This window comes from Dipodomys merriami, unplaced genomic scaffold, assembly GCF_024711535.1.
Source record: "Dipodomys merriami isolate MVZ:Mamm:240054 unplaced genomic scaffold, mDipMer1.0.p SCAF_27, whole genome shotgun sequence".
NCBI classification, from domain to species: Eukaryota; Metazoa; Chordata; class Mammalia; order Rodentia; family Heteromyidae; genus Dipodomys; species Dipodomys merriami.
Genome location: NW_027204159.1, coordinates 19,766,747 through 19,784,447, shown reverse-complemented (window position 1 = coordinate 19,784,447; position 17,701 = coordinate 19,766,747).

The window sequence follows — 17,701 nt, the reverse complement described above, 5'->3', positions numbered from 1 at the left end:
ATTACTAATATGAAATTAGAAGAAAGCACAAAATGAGTTTTATATTTGTAGAGTGTTTCTGGACATTGAGAAGTTAGGCCTCAAGGTGCCTGTGCCCTCAGCAGAGATCTGAGGATCCCATTATAAAGCCAGGACAGGCAAATACATTCAAGAGACTTTTACCTCCAGCTAACCTGCAAAAGAAGTGGAGCTGCGGCTTACGTGGTAGGGTGCTAGTTTTTAGTGGAAAAGCAAACCAAGAGTACATGGCCTTGAGTTCAAGCTGTAGTACTTCACTATTTTACAGAAGTTTTCAATCTTTCTGCTTGAACATTAATTTTTTTGAGACTGGGACTTGAACTAAGTACAGGACACTTTCACTCATTGACTAGCATTCTACCCACTGACCCATGCATCCACCTCAACAGGGCTGGCCATTTCTATTATATTTTTGTCCAATGTAGGTTAGCTTTTAACTATTCACTTGTGTAATCTTTTAAAGGTTTTTAAGGTTGTGTGGCATCTTTGAAGATGATTTTCTGCCATCAGGTTTCTCTTCTTTTTCTTTTCTATACTGATACTAGGGTTTGAACTTAGGGTCTGGGGCTATCTCTCAGCTTTTTCACTGCCATTTGAGCCACAGGTCACTACAGCTTCTTAGTGGCTAATTGAAGATAGAAGCGTCTCAGAGATTTTCAGGCTCAGACTAGCGTTGAACCACAACCCTCAGATCTCAGGCTTCTGAGTAGCTAGGATTACAAGCATAAACTATGATTACTGGCTTAGCAGTAGATTTTTAAATCATTACGTCACAGGTGAATTTAGTATGTGACTAAGGTTATGCTACAATGTGCACTGGAGCACAAATTTTGCAAGAAATGGTTTGAACAAACAGCAACTTATGACTAAGGCAGCTTCAAAGCTGATAGTTCAAGGGATCCATGGAGGAAATTCAAGGGAAGACTTCCTTTAATCAGTTCCCTATGGGCTCTGTCAGATCTGTGTCCAGTCTGTGTTTTTTTTAACTTTATTTTAACACTTTATTTTATCACAAGTGCATGTTAATTGTACAATCTTCTATCTCCTCCTCCTCCTCTTCCTCCTCTTCTAACTCTTCCTTTCTTCCTTCTCTACCTCCTTCTCCTCCTTTTGTGTTGCTGAGGATTGAACCCAGGGCCTCACACATGCTAAGCAAGTGCTCTACTGGGCCCTCCATATACTGAAGGATTTCAGATGCAACCTCAATAGGTATTCTCATAGTTATAAAAGTTTCCTTATTTTCTTCTCTAATACTTGTTTTAAAGGTTTATTTTTAATAATTTTTGTACAATATTAATAGGCAGTTGATTATACCTGGGGAATCTGAAATTTGCAAGTCCTCAAAACCAAAAGTCCTTAAAAGCTACTTTAACTTAAGATTATAAGATAAATAGTTTTCAGAGGTACTAAATATCATAGTTTGCTAACAGCTTTTGTCAGCATTTTGAAACTTTATCCTGTCCCTTTCTTTTCCCTCTTCTTCAAGAAAGCAAATTTGCATTTGGGTATCAGTATAGTGTCACTGCAAACAGATCACCACAAGATTCACAGCCCAAAATAAGTTGCATTTATTGTCTCACAGTCAAGGAACAGGACAACTGGGTCCTTGGATCAGAGTCTCAGAAGGCTAGACAAGGCCTTATTTCTAGCTGGGGCTGTGTTCTCATCTGATACCTAGAGTCCTCTTCCAAGTGCATTCTGGTTGTTGGCCATATCCAATCATTCTTGGTTGTAGGACAAAGGCATCCTTCCTTGCTGTCTGTGAGCATGGTCATGCTCAGCTACTAGAGGCCTTCCTCAGATCTCTTCTAGGCTTCTTAAAGGGTGGCTTGGGACCTAGCTGCCCAGCCTTCTCACGTCAAGGTAGCTCCTCTCTTCACAGGCAGCAGTGGAAGAGAGTTTTACATTATCTAATGTTATCACAGCCGTGATTTCTCATCATGTTCTTGGGTCCTGTTCCCTGTAGCTTATTCAGAGCTTGAACACTAACAGGAGGGAATTTGGGATCTCTTGTAGAATCATACTTTAAGCAGTTTGCTGTTTTGGATAACCAAAATTAAACTGAGAGCCATTTGTGTTTTTGCCACACATAAAATAAATGGTAAAGTTTTGTTTCAACGGAGAGGAGCAAGATGTGCAAGACCGATATTGTGTGCCTGTGGGAAAATGACACGGGCGCCTTGTTCCATCATCACAGAACGGATCAGGAGTTTTGAACTTAGCATTCCTCCCTCAGTTCCAGGGACGAATGCCAACAACAGTCTGGTTGGACTTGTAAAATAGTGTTTGATACACTTTGGAGCACAATAAAGATGTCTGGTGTATTATGATAAAAGGTTCATCCAAGCCTAACATCTGCTAATACAGCACATAGATAATGTTGTAGATGAGTTCCAGAAACATACAATGAAGTGAAAAGTTCAACTCAATCTCTAATGCTTTATTTGAAAAATAAAACAGATAAGAATTAAATGGGCTATATTTTCCCATTGGATTCTACTCGATAGGAGGATCTGAGTATTATTTTTTTCTTTCTTTTTTATGCAATACATAAAGGGTAAGTATACATATGCTGACTCATCTCTGCTGAGAAACTCTTCAATATTTTTCTTTTCACTTTCTTGCAAATAGTAAGCTATGTGTATATAGTTAGTTGCTCATGAGAAAAGACTCTAGCACTCCAGCTCTTTCAGTGGTGCATAAGTTTCAGAGAATTTTCAATGCTACCTATCGCTTCCTTCAGTGTTATTCCATTACTTGGCTATCTAGGTCTATCTTAATTGGAATATCAGATCTTTCTAAGGCAGAATAACTGCAGGGGTAAAACAGTTATTGAGGGATGCTCTTATGAAAGAAGGAAATTAGACACGGTTCATTGCAACAGGCTTTCATTAAAAGCTTATCTCTGCAGGTGAAAAACAGGTTGCAGAGCTGATTCTCACTACTGCTTTGGGATGTTGGATTGATTTTTGATGCCAACAAAGAATCATTTTTTACAATAACCCACCATACTCATTGTCTACCATGAAGTTTCCCAAAATATGTTCTCAACAGCCGTTACTCTGGAAAATTCATAGGAATTCCAACCAAACCCTTAAATTAAAAGTTTTCGTAGTAAAATTCAACTAGGAAGTAAATATCTTCATTTCATCCCAGAAGGAAATAATAAGATTCTATTTCAATTTTTTAATGGAAGTATTTGATCATAAACCTTTCTTTGCAAAGATATCTTTTCACTATTTTAGAAATATGTTCTAACAAGATTATCTCTATTGACAAGATCCAACACCCGTTCATGATGAAAGTTTTGGAAAAATTAGGAATCCATGGAACATTCCTCAATACAATAAAGGCTGTATATGACAAACCTACAGCCAGCATTATACTTAATGGTGAAAAAATAAAGCCAATTCCTCTTAGCTCAGGAACAAGACAAGGATGTCCACTCTCTCCACTTCTCTTCAATATAGTATTAGAATGCCTAGCTACAGCAATAAGACAAGATGCAGACATAAAGGGGATCCAAATAGGGAAAGAAGAAATAAAACTCTCCCTCTTTGCAGATGACATGATCTTATATTTAAAGAATCCATAGACTCCACTCCCAAATTACTCAAGCTGATTCAAAACTTTGGCAAAGTAGCAGGTTATAAAATTAACCACCCAAAATCAATGGCTTTTCTGTATGCCAACAATGAGAAAAGTGTGGCTGAAATTAGGAAAGCAACTCCATTTGTAATAGCCCCACAAAAAATAAAATACCTAAGATTAACTTAACCAAAGAAGTGAAGGACCTCTATGATGAAAACTTGAAAATCTTGAAAAAGGAAATCAACAGAGAACTTAAAAAATGGCAAAACCTCCCATGCTCCTGGATTGGAAAGATTAACATCGTGAAAATGGCAATACTTCCCAAGGCTATCTACAAATTCAACGCAATACCTATCAAAATTCCAACCTCATTCTTCAAGGAAATAGAAGAGGCAATCCAAAAATACATATGGTACAACAAAAGACCCCGACTAGCAAAAATGCTCCTCAACCGAAAGAACACTGTTGGAGGAATATCAATATCAAATTTCAAACTCTATTATAAAGCCATAGTAATCAAAACAGCTTGGTATTGGCATAAGAACAGACCTCAGGACCAATGGAATAGAATTGAAAACCCAGAAATGAACCCACAGACCTGTAGCCATCTAATCTTCGATAAAGGAGCTAAAACAATAGAATGGAAGAAAGACAGCCTCTTCAGGAAATAGTGCTGGAAAAATTGGTTAACTACTTGTAGAAAACTAAAGCTAGATCCTTATATATCACCCTGCACCAGAATCAACTCCAAATGGATCAAAGACCTCGAAGTCAAAGCAGACACTCTGAAAACATTACAGGATGGAATAGGAGAAACTCTGGGTCTCCTTGGCTCAGGCCGAAATTTTCTGAATAGAGACCCGGAAACACAACAAATCAAAGAAAGGTTCAACAAATGGGATTGCATGAAGTTGCAGAGCTTCTGCATGGCAAAGGACATAGCTAGCAAGATCAATAGAAAGCCCACCGATTGGGAGAAGATCTTTACTAGCCATACAGCAGACAAGGGTCTCATATCTAAAATATACTTGGAAAGCAAAAATTAAATTCCCCAACAACAAATCCTCAAAGAAACAACTGCCCAATAAAAAAGTGGGCTAAAGACTTAAAGAGAAACTTCTCTGAAGAAGAAAGAAGGATGGCCAATAGACACATGAAGAAATGCTCAACATCCCTAGCCATAAAAGAAATGCAAATCAAAGCAACATTGAGATACCGCCTCACTCCAGTTAGAATGATAAAAATAAAGAACTCTAACAACAACAGATGCTGGAGGGGATGTGGACAGAAGGGAACCTTACTTCATTGTTGGTGGGAATGTAAACTTGTTCAACCACTTTGGAAAGCAGTATGGAGGTTCCTCAAAAGACTTCACATAGAGCTCCCCTATGACCCAGCAATCCCACTTTTGGGCATTTACCCAAATGTTTACAAACAAGACCACACTAAAGCTACCAGCACAACTGTGTTTATTGCAGCATTATTTACCATAGCTAAGATATGGAACCAACCCAGATGCCCTTCAGTAGATAAATGGATCAAGAAAATGTGGTATATATACACAATGGAATTCTATGCCTCCATCAGAAAGAATGACATTGCCCCATTTGTTAGGAAATGGAAAACCTTGGAAAAAATTATATTAAGTGAAGTAAGCCAGGCACAAAGAAACATAGGCCCCATGGTTTCCCTTATTTGCAATATCTAGTATATGTATGAGTCAAGCAGAAAAAGTCAGATAATGTGATGTTAGGAAAATGAACCCTTAGATAGGTATTTTAATGTTTTTTTTTTCTTTCATGCATGTGTTTCTAACGCATTTATAAGATTATTTCTTTGTTGCTTTCTATGTCCCTCCCCCACAGTATAACCCCCGCTTTCAATATATTTGATGTCAGTATAACTTGTGGAGGAGATGGGGAAAAACAAGTAGTTTAAGGATTCAGGTGGACCTGTTGCAACAATGAGAAGTTCTAATTGTCATGTCAAAAACGAGCTTTACAATGTCGGTGGGGGGGCAGGGGGGGAAGGATTGGGTGGGGGGATGGGGGAGGCTGGGAAGGGAGGTGAAGGGTAAACAAAGGAGGAGGCTGCAATGCTTGGTAAGAAATGTATGCATTATCCTGCCCATGTAATTGTAACCTCTCTGTACAGTATGTTCACAAATAAAATAAAATAAAGCAAAACAACAAAAAAAATCATCTCTAATTTTTAAACTCCTTGAGCAGCCAGAGACCAAGCTGATCTTTCTAAAAGTCATGATGGGTCCTTATTCTTTCCAATTCACTGGCTCTCAAAGATGCCTCTGTTAGCTCTGATTTCTGGCTGGTTGTTCCTAGATGCCGGAATAGAAAAGGAAAGCTTCCTGTCTCATTCTTTCCTCTGTTGCTTGAAAACAACATTACATGACATCCTAAAACGTTGGCTTTTCCCTAAGAGTTCTCCTGGGGAGCTTCAAAACCTTTCCTGCAGCTGTTATTTGAGCTGACATAAGAACACACTGAGTGTCACATTTGTTATGTGTCAAATCACAGTGAAATTGTGGAACCATAGTCAGAAAAGCAAAATCCTACTAAAGCTGAGAAATGGCTTAGATGGAAGAGAGAAAAGGCCTTTTTTTTCTTTTTGGCTTTCTCAGCTTTATCACTACTGGCATTGTTGATCAGGTAATTTGCTTTAACGGGATGGGAGGTCAGGGGGTCATATTGGCTCCTACATGATATGAACTATTATTACTAGTATCTATCTAATAAATAACGGTAGGAAACACCTTCTCAAATGAGGAAACCAAAAACGTCTTCAAATATTGCCAGGTGTATCCTATGGAACAAAATTGTCATCTGACTAGGACTCATTGAATTGATAAATAATGGAATAATTATGGTTTAAAAAGGACTATCCAGCAAGTACCTGTGTCTCACGTCTCTAACCCTAGCTACTGAGGAAGCTGAGATCTGAGGATCATGGTTTGAAGCTAGTTTAGACAAATAAAGCCTCCAGAATTTTACCTTAGATTAACCGGCAAAAAGTTGGAACTGGAGGTGTGGCTTAAGTGGTAGAATGCCAGTTGTGAGTAGAAAAGCTGAGCTAGTGTGAGGCCTTGCGCTCAAGCCCAGGTGAAGATGAATAGGAGAATGGTAGGTTAAGACCCTGAGAAGATGTAGTAGAAAGTCCAGTTACCCTTGTGTGGTCTATTGTTGTAGCAAGAACCTCCAATGAGGCATATCTTTCTGTATATATGGCTGTGCTGTTCCCTCCTACATGTGCTCAGAGCTTTGTCAGGTGACTTGCAGTGGCCCATGCAGTATCAGCAAGTACAAGCTGAGATCTGTAAAGCACTTCCCCCCAGGAAAACTGTAACCCCAGGACCAAGCCTCTGCCAGCCGCTGCTAGCCTCTGCCAATCCCTGCTAATCCCTGCCAGCCACTGCCAGCCTCTGCCAGCCTCTGCTAACCTCTGCCAGGCTCTGAGCTGTGGCCAACCTCCTACCTGAGCCCCACCCAGATAATGGTGAGGGTTATTGAAGAGCTAAAGTAACTGCATTTTAAGATTAACCCCACCAACCTGTAGCTGTGCTGCCCTCAGAATAACCTCAAAAGAGGAACAGTTCTCAAAAAACCGCAGGTTGCCACCAACCCTTCCCACCTTTCAGGAACAGAGCAGTTGCCTAAGTGTTCCATCAGAAAAAGGGAAGTGCAATCAGGGTGGACGTAAATCCCCTGAACTTGTGAACTTGCTGAACTTTTGAACTTGCTTGTGTGGAAACCCCCTAAACTGATTGATACTATAAAAGCTGTGCTAATTTTGTACCCGGGACCTCTTAGCACCACTGAGTGCACAGAGGACCAAGCTTGAGCTTGCAATAAACGACTCTTTGCTGTTTGCATTGACTGTGGTCTCAGGTGGTATGTGAGGGGGCATCCGAAATCTGGTCACTTCATCTGGGGGCTCATCCGGGATGCCCCCCATAAGCCTACCAGATCATGCAGTCGTGAAAAACCCGGCAGATAAGTTAAAGCATTGCTGTTCTCTATTTTCGGTCACCTGCAGGTTATGTATCTGTAATTCTGGTTTCCCGTGGGGTCTGTATTCTGGTTGGCAAAGAGTCTTGGCGGACATGCTATAAGGCTGCCAACGGAGTCTGTGGGAGAAGCCCCCAGTCCCCATCTGGGTAAATTGCTGTTTAGTGCAATTTTTGTGGCAATTTTCCATCTGTAGGCTGGCACTTTTGTGTGGGCATTTTTTGGAGAATTTTCCATCTAAATCTGGCACTTTCTAGTTGGCAAGTTACAACGCACAGCGTATGTCTTTGTCTTGAGTTGTGTTTTTGTGTTGAGTGTTCTGTTTGTCATTCTGATTTGGCACCTTCAATTTATCAACCATATTCAGGATGAAACTGCCACTGACCACCTGCAAGTGGCCCCAGCATGATCTTAGCCTCAGGCCTTGACCCAGGGGGGGTCTGAACATGTGGGAGAACCTGTCAGTCTGAGGGGATGGCCACTACAGACTTCTTTCCCTTGCTCCAAGATGACTGGGAATTCTCCTCCACCTTGGAAGGCCCCTGGGTCAATGTTTGCAGGAATCTAAAAGAAAAATACTCCAGAGGTGAGTAGAGGGGATTCAAATCCCCTGGTAAATGGATTTGAGTCCCACTTGTGAATGGTGGTGAGATGTCACCCCATTCACTGAGACCTGATTTTGTCTTTGTGGCCACTTGTCTGTCTTGTTTACTTGGGTGTGGTTTCTGTTCTGTTTTCTGAGGTGGGGAAGTTCCGGGTAAAAGTGGCCAGCTCACTCAGCAGAGTCTGGATTCAGCTTGCTGAGTGAGAACGGCGCAGAGTTCTGGTAGGGATGAACTGGGGGCCCATTTGTCCCCAATTCAGCCTTTGGTTGTTGTCTAGTTCTGTTTTAGAATTGGTACCAGTTTTAAGTGTGGTTCCTTGGTTTTTGTGTTTATTTGTGTTTTTGTTATTTATTTGAACATCTCTGGGGAAATAAAAGTTCCAGCCTCTGGCTGTGCTTGGTCACAGACCTGCTATGCCCCTCTTCCTGTGAGCCGTGAAAAGTTGCTGGACTAGTTTGGTTCTCTTGAAGCCTCAAGCTGCATTTCCTCCTTGTGGAGGCTGCAGGCAGGGAGGGTGTGGAAGGCTGTGTGCCTGGTATGGACTTTTCAGCTAGTCCTGAAAATGTAACAATTTGTAAAGTGCTCTTGTCTAAAATTGGATTAAAAAAAAATCAGGACAGTTTGTTTCAGGCAACCTCCTCCCCCAGCCCTCCTCCAACAGAAGGGATTAGAAAGATCCATTGGTAAATTGCCTTGCCAAACAAGCAAGCTCTTGGAAAATGAAGCTCAACAAAGGTACTTAGTTTAAAAGAAAAAGTGTCTTAAATTTTTGTTTAAAAAGTTAAAAAAATGTATGTACAACTGATTTTGATTTTTGTATGCTTTAAGATCTGTGTGAGTGTTTTGTATGTGTCTGTGAAGATGTTCAAAATAAAAAATTGTCACCATGCTGTAACAATTGGGTGAGTTTAAATTTAAAAATGTAAAAGGTTATGAAGTTTGGACATTACCAAAATTTTTGAAGAACTTTCACATTGTTTTAAATGGCTTTTAAAGAATTCTTTCACTTAAAAATTAGAAAATCTGGTATTTAAAAATCTAATATTTTAAAATGCATTGGCTGTTTGGGATTTAGTTCCCTTGGCAAAAATTTGGGGATAAATATTAAAAATTTAAATGTAAAGGTTAGTTTAACACTGTCAAAAAAAGTTACCTGATCTGTCTGTCCAAAACTGTAGTTTATTCAAGAACCAAGAAAAGGAAAAAGAAAATAAAAGGGAAAAACTTAGAAGCCAACAGAAGATCTATCTTTAAGGTGAGGGTGAGCAGGCAGTAGTACAGTTCAGCTGGTCATGCATGGTGGGACAGACCTGGGGGGAGTCCACAGATGGTGGGACCGGTCCTGGGAGGAGTCCACACATGGTAAAAGAGGGCAAGCTGGCACAAATTCAGTTCATCTAACCCTAGAGAGTCGGATTGGGTGTGTGCCCATTCCATAGGAGGGGCCGAGTGGCCCATCTTTGTTCTGTCCTTATTCCCTACAGATAGACATTGAAAATATGATGATAAAAATTAGTGATGTGATGATCTGATTTTAGTATTGCTAAACTGCCCTTTGATGTGTTAAATTAAAATTAAGAAAGCCTTAAAAAGAGGGCTAAAAAAGTTTATTTGTATAATGTGACTTGTTTTCAATGATGTTCTACACTTAGGATGTGTTTAAAAATTATAAAGGTGTTAAGCCTAGCTTCTTGGTACAGTGATGGTAATTGTAATTCTTGCATTAAGAAAAAATTGTTATGTGAGTTTAAAAGTTTTTAATGTGTACTTGTTTTAAAACAAGCACCCAAGAGACAATGAGTGACACTTGGCCTTAAGATTTTAAGGGATCTTGGAGTTCTGGGAAGATGGCGGAGGACGAGCTGGAATCTGAACAAGCTCTCACATAGAAAGCAGTTTTAGAGTTCCAGTGAACAGTCCTAAGCCAGAGAATCACACCAAGTGGGCCATCACAGGACAGAGAGTTAGACAAGAGAAGGAAAGCCAAGGCAAAAAGACACATCTGAGCGCTTGCCAGCAGCCACCGCGGCGGTGGCGGCAGCAGGGTCGTGGTGGAGAACGAAGCTGGGGCCATACCTGAGTGCTCACACAGAGAGTCCAGGTCGAAGGAGCCAGACGCAGCAGGCGAGCAGATTCTACTCAACACCAGCAAGAACCGACAAGGAGCGGACATCTTCATCCTGCTGTTTGCAGACCAGAGACGACCCAGGATCCAAGACTCGACGTGAGTAGAAGCCCGACGTCCTCACTCCTTCTCAGGGAGCAGAGGAGGGAAGGCCACCCCTCCCCCCCCAGCACCAGTGATCTCCATCTTGGATACCGACAAATCTCGGAGGAGCTGCCAGCTCCAACCCAGGCCTTGGAATAAAACGAGTCATTTAGCAGGTCACAAGAACTTAACGGCGAAGTGACCTGCCAGACTCGGCTCCATACAGGGAAAAGTCACCCAGCTCAGGCACCAGCCGTTGGAGTGGCTTTCCTCACTGGGTAACCAGAGCCAGAGGCTGCCCCTCCCTCTAGCAGCCTCAACAATCAATTGAAAAACAGAAACCCTGAGAATGGCTCCAGGCTGGGCTCTCTGAGTTTTTTTCACAAAATAGCCCCAGGAAAAAGCTACTGATTGTTGAAAGGCTTCAACTCTACCCAGAACCTAGCCTCATCACTGCATCCCCCTCTTTTGTGATTCTCAAAGCAGATCACCCTCCCAGTAAACTAATCTGGGAGGGGGATCTCAAAATCTTGGGTAAAGCAGAGCATTTTTCTGCCTGTTTGAACAAACAGACTTAAGAAACCAATAAAGCCACAGGACCTCAAGCTGACCAGAGACTCCAACAAGAGGCTGGTTACAGACAAAAGGGAGATACAGGATTCTTCCCACCCCTCCCAAAAAAATAAAAAAAATCAAAGAACATTTTTTTCTTCTTTCTTCCTCTTCTTTTCTTTTTTTTTCTTGGTACCTTATATATACATAAATTTTTTTCCTTTTCTAAAAATTTTATTAATCCTTAATTTTTACCTTTTTTGAAAAAATAATTGTTTTCCAGGAACTTTTTTTCCTCTTATAATTTTTATTTTAGGAACACGTGAATGTGTGGTTTCCTTTCTTTTCTTGTCTTCTTTCTCTTTCTCTTTCTTTCTTAACAATCTTTTTGTTTTTTGTCTAGCTCTACTGAACTTCTGATCTTTTTTCCTCCCTTTATTATCCTGTTCACCTATTCCAATCTCTTGACCTTCTTTAGGTGACTTAACTCTTGTCCTGCATATCCTCAGATAAACCCGTAGTTAACTAGTAGACCCTACCCCCCATTGTGTACACACTTAATCCACAAATTTATTACTCAATACGAAACCTCTGAGACTTAAATTCCTTAATAGCAGTACTACCTCTTTAAACCTATATAACATTTTAAGCATTTTTTTTAAGTTTTTCACTTGTCTTCTATGGCCCTTCCCTTTTCTTAATATACTCACATTCCTCTCTAAATCGATGGTCTTTTAATCTCCATAACTATATTAATTTTTACATTTCTATTTTTTTCTGATCTCTTTTCATTTCCCTTTCCCTTTCTTCTTTTTCTCTCTCTCTCTCCTTGCATCCTACCTAACCTATTTCCTGCATTGGGATTAGGACATTGTTAACTCTCCCTGTGCCCCCCCACACCAATCTATTCCTATTTTTTACCCACATCTCTCCCTACCCCTAATAATTTCTGGTCTTCCAAATTCTTCTCTGCGGTTCGAAGCCCATTAACATATAGTTGTTTGATGTTGAATAGATGTATCTCTTGAACTAGATTGTATCTGTAGACTATTGACTGTAAAAAAGCAAACTTTGATTGATGGTTGCTTTAAGATAGTGTTCTAGCACAAAACTGGTGCTATTTTCATCTCAAATGGGCAGAGTAAGCCGAAAAAACAAGAAAAATGGCAAATCCGGATATCTCAAGTCCCAATCTTGATAATCAGGGGTCAGAACAGATAATGAACAATCCAGAAGAGAGTTCCCAAATAGCTATAAAAACACTACTGGCAAACATGATAAATGAGAAGTTTGACAACTTACAAAGGACTCTGTATGAGTGTGATAGGGAGAGAGAGGAGGCATCCCAAAAGCTTATACAGGATTATCATAAGCGTGAGGAAGCTACTCAAAAACTGATACAGGATTTGCATGAACAACTTGAGAATACTCAAAGAGAAAGGGAGGAATGGTGTGAGCAGGATGAGAACACTCAAAGAGAACTGCAGGAATCCCACGAACGGGAGGAAAGAGAACTGCAGGAATCCCACAGACTGGAGGAAGCTAATCAAAGAGTAATTCAGGAATTGAGGGACCAGGTAGAGAATACACAAAGATCACTAAAGGCATTCATGGAATCCATTAACAAAGAACTGAAGGAAGTCAGGGAGACCACAAAGGGAATGCTGAATGGAACCCAACAGAAGGAATGGGAGTCCAAAGAAACCATAACCAATCAACTAAGTGATTTGAGAACAAACACTGAACACCAAATTAAGGAAGTAAAGAAATTCATACAAGACCTAAAACAGAGCTTCAACAAAAAACTTGAAGCCATCAAAGCTGACCAATTAGAATTAAAAGAGATAAAAAACAAAGTAGAGAGTCTTGACAGCAGGTTAGACCATGCAGAAGATCGAATCGCAGGGATTGAAGACAGCATGGATATTATAGAGAAAGAACATACAACCATCCAAGACAAGTCCAAGAAATATGATAGGTCTATCCAACACATGGAAGACACACACAGAAGGCCTAATCTAAGGATAATGGGTGTAGAGGAGCACCTAGAAACAGAAGTTAATGGTCGAGGAAATTTGTTTAACTGGATCCTAGCAGAGAACTTCCCAAACATACAAAAAGATAGGCCTATTCAGATACAAGAAGCTTTTAGAACCCCAAATAGACCAGACCAGAATAGGACATCCCACTGTCACATTATAATCCACACAGGATCAACTCAGACCAAGGAAAAGATCCTTAAAGCTGTCAAGGAGAAAAGGGTAATCACCTATAAAGGGAAACCAATTAGAATCACCTCAGATTTCTCAGCAGAGACAATCAAAGCAAGAAGAGCCTGGAATGATGTATGCCATGCCCTAAAAACAAACAACTATCAACCAAGAATACTGTACCCAGCTAAGCTCTCCTTCATAACTGAAGGCCAAATAAAAACCTTCCATACCAAAGAACAATTGAAACAATACATCTCCATCAAACCAGCCCTACAAAAGATTCTTAAAGATGTCTCACACATAGAAAACCAACAAGACCGCAATAAAGGCCAAGAAACTGCACCCAAACTGAGAATCCAAGAACCATAGGAAGAACCAAGTTTTCACAGCCACCAAAAGGTGGATAACAAGGCAGGAACTCCCAAATACCACTCAGTCCTTTCTCTTAACGTTAACGGACTGAACTCAGCAATTAAGCGACATAGACTGTTTAGTTGGATTAAAAAACAAGACCCTTCTATCTGCTGCCTGCAGGAGTCACATCTTACCTGTAAAAACAAACACATTTTCAATGTAAAAGGCTGCAAAAAATCTACCAAGAAAATGGCCCCCATAAACAGGCGGGAGTCGCAATCCTAATATCAGATAAAATAGACTTCAAATTAAAACTCGAGAGAAGAGATAAAGAGGGTCCCTACATAATAATTAAAGGATGGCTCCTTAAGGAGGATATTACAATTCTAAATATCTATTCGCCAAACAATGCAGCACCCAAATTTATCAAAGAAACACTACTTCCCCTCAAATCCCATATAGATCCAAAGACATTAATTGTTGGGGATTTTAACACACCACTCTCCTCACTAGATAGATCCACTCGGCAAAAACTCAACAGAGAAACCGCAGATCTAAACAGCTGCATAGATCAACTAGACTTAACAGACATCTACCGAACATTTCACCCAGCAGCTTCAGAATACACGTTTTTCTCAGCAGCACATGGAACGTTTTCTAAAATAGACCACATTTTAGGCCACAAAGCAAACTTGTCTAAATTTAGAAACATTGAAGTTATACCTTGCATCCTCTATGACCACAAGGGAATAAAATTAGAACTCAACACCAAAAGCCACCAAAGAAAGTCTGGCATCACATGGAGACTGAACAACACACTGCTGAATCATGAGTGGGTCATGGAAGAGATTAGAAAGGAAATTCAAATGTTCATGCTATTCAACAAAAATGAACACACAAATTACCAGCTCCTCTGGGACACAGCAAAGGCAGTACTCAGAGGCAAGTTTATAACTCTGAGCTCCTACATCAACAAATTGGAGAGAACTGAAACTAACAATTTAATGACACATCTAAACCTCCTTGAAAAAGAGCAGCAAGATAAACCCCAATCCAGTAGATGGAAAAAATAATCAAAATTAAATCAGAATTAAATGAATTAGAATCCAAAAAAACTATAGAAAGAATCGACAAAACAAAGAGTTGGTTCTTCGAAAAACTTAACAAAATTGACAGACCCTTAGCAACTCTAATCAGAAAAAGAAGAGAACACACCCAAATTAATAAACTCAGAGATGAGAATGGAAACATCACCATGGAAACAACCAAGATTCAGAACATTATAAGGGAATACTTCTCAAATCTTTATGCAAATAAGTTTGAGAACTTGACAGAAATGGACCTTTTCCTAGCAAGTATTGACATGCCAAAACTAAACCAAGGTGAGTTAAACTATCGTAACAGGCCCATATCAAGCACTGAAATAGAAACAGCAATAAGAGACCTCCCAGCTAAGAAAAGTCGAGGACCAGATGGCTTTACAGCGGTATTTTACAAGGCCTTCAATGCAGAGCTCACACCAATATTCCTCCAACTCTTCAATGAAATTGAAAGAGAAAGTTCACTACCGAACACATTCTATGAAGCCATCATAACCCTCATCCCAAAACCAGGCAGGGACTCATCATAAAAATCTTGAAAAAGGAAATCAACAGAGAACTTAAAAAATGGCAAAACCTCCCATGCTCCTGGATTGGAAAGATTAACATCGTGAAAATGGCAATACTTCCCAAGGCTATCTATAAATTCAATGCAATACCTATCAAATTTCCAACGTCATTCTTCAAGGAAATAGAAGAGGCAATCCAAAAATTCATATGGAACAATAAAAGACCCCGAATAGCAAAGACGCTCCTCAACCGAAAGAACACTGCTGGAGGAATATCAATACCAAATTTCAAACTCTACTATAAAGCCATAGTAATCAAAACAGCTTGGTATTGGCATAAGAACAGATCTCAGGACCAATGGAATAGAATTGAAAACCCAGAAATGAACCTACAGACCTATAGCCATCTAATCTTCGATAAGGGAGCTAAAACAATAGAATGGAAGAAAGACAGCCTTTCAGTAAATGGCACTGGCAAAATTGGTTAACTACATGTAGAAAACTAAAGCTAGATCCTTATATATCACCCTGCACCAGAATCAACTCCAAATGGATCAAAGATCTCGGAGTCAAAGCAGACACTCAGAAAACATTACAGGACGGAATAGGAGAAACACTAGGTCTCCTTGGCTCAGGCCGAAATTTTCTGAATAGAGACCCAGAAACACAACAAATCAAAGAAAGGTTCAACAAATGGGATTGCATAAAGTTGCAGAGCTTCTGCAGGGCAAATGACATAGCTAGCAAGCTCAATAGAAAGCCTACGGATTGGGAGAAGATCTTTACTAGCCATACAATGGACAAGGGTCTCATATCTAAAATATACTTGGAACTCAAAAAATTAAACCCCCCAACAACAAATCCGCAAAGAAACAACTGCCCAATAAATAAGTGGGCGAAAGACTTAAAGAGAAGCTTCTCTGAAGAAGAAAGAAGGATGGCCAATAGACACATGAAGAAATGTTCAACATCCCTAGCCATAAAAGAAATGCAAATCAAAACAACATTGAGATATCACCTCACTCCAGTTAGAATGGCAAAAATCAAGAACTCTAACAACAACAGATGCTGGAGGGAATGTGGACAGAAGGGAACCTTACTTCATTGTTGGTGGGAATGTAAACTTGTTCAACCACTTTGGAAAGCAGTATGGAAGTTCCTCAAAAACTCCCCTATGATCCAGCAATCTCACTTTTGGGCATTTACCCAAATGTTTACAAACAAGACCACACTAAAGCTACCAGCACAACTATGTTTGTTGCAGCATTATTTACCATAGCTAAGATATGGAACCAACCCAGATGCCCCTCAGTAGATGAATGGATCAAGAAAATGTGGTATATATACACAATGGAATTCTATGCCTCCATCAGAAAGAATGACATTGCCCCATTTGTTAGGAAATGGAAAAACTTGGAAAAAATTATATTAAGTGAAGTAAGCCAGGCCCAAAGAAACATAGGTCCCATGGTTTCCCTTATTTGCAATATCTAGTATGTGTATGAGTCAAGCGGAAAAGGTCAGATAATGTGATGTCAGGAAAATGAACCCTTAGATATGTATTTAAATGTTTTTTTCTTTCATGCATGTGTTTCTAATGCATTCATAAGATTATATCTTTGTTGCTTTGTATGTCCCTCCCCCACAGTATAACCCCCGCTTTCACTATATTTGATGTCAGTATAACTTGTGGAGGAGATGGGGAAAAACCAGTTGTTTAAGGATACAGGTGGACCTGTTGCAACAATGAGAAGTACAAGTTGTCATGTCCAAAATGAGCTTTACAACGTCGGTGCGGGGGGAGGGGGTAAGGGGGGAAGGAGAAGGATTGGGATGGGGGGCAGGGGGGAGGCTGGGAAGTGATGTGAAGGGTAAACAAAGGAGGAGGCTGCAATGCTTGGTAAGAAATGTATGCATTATCCTGCCCATGCAATTGTAACCCCTCTGTACAGTATGTTCACAAATAAAATAAAATAAAATTAAAAAAAAAAGATTTAAAGGGATCCTTTCAAAACACAAATGAAAACTGAAGTACAAAATATTATAAAGAGATTAATAAGACACTTAATAGGAATAGATTTTGGATATAAAGTTTAAAAGTACAATTGTTTTTAACATTTGCCTCAAAGTGCACAAAAAAAATTAGGATTACTAAAATAATTGCTATTCCAGTTTGCTCTTATAAGTTTTTATTAACAGTTTCCAGCAAGCCCAGAGCAAAGCACAGAGGATTCTTACAAATTTTTCAGATGTAACTTTGGCTTTTAATAAGTTTTAGGTAAGAGCATGCTTAAAAGTTACTTCTATGTTGACAACCTTGTTGCTCTTAATTGCAGTAATGTGGCCTTTTATGAGACTCATAGATCTGCAAACTGGTTAGAAGCCAGCCCGGGCAGAAAAAGGTCCCTGTGAGACTCAGCCAGCAGAGTGCTGAAAGTGTAATCAGAGTTGCTTTGAGACTCAAAGTGGCAGAATGCTAGCCTTCAGCTGGAGAGCTGAGGGACAGCACTCAGGCCACAAGTTCCAAG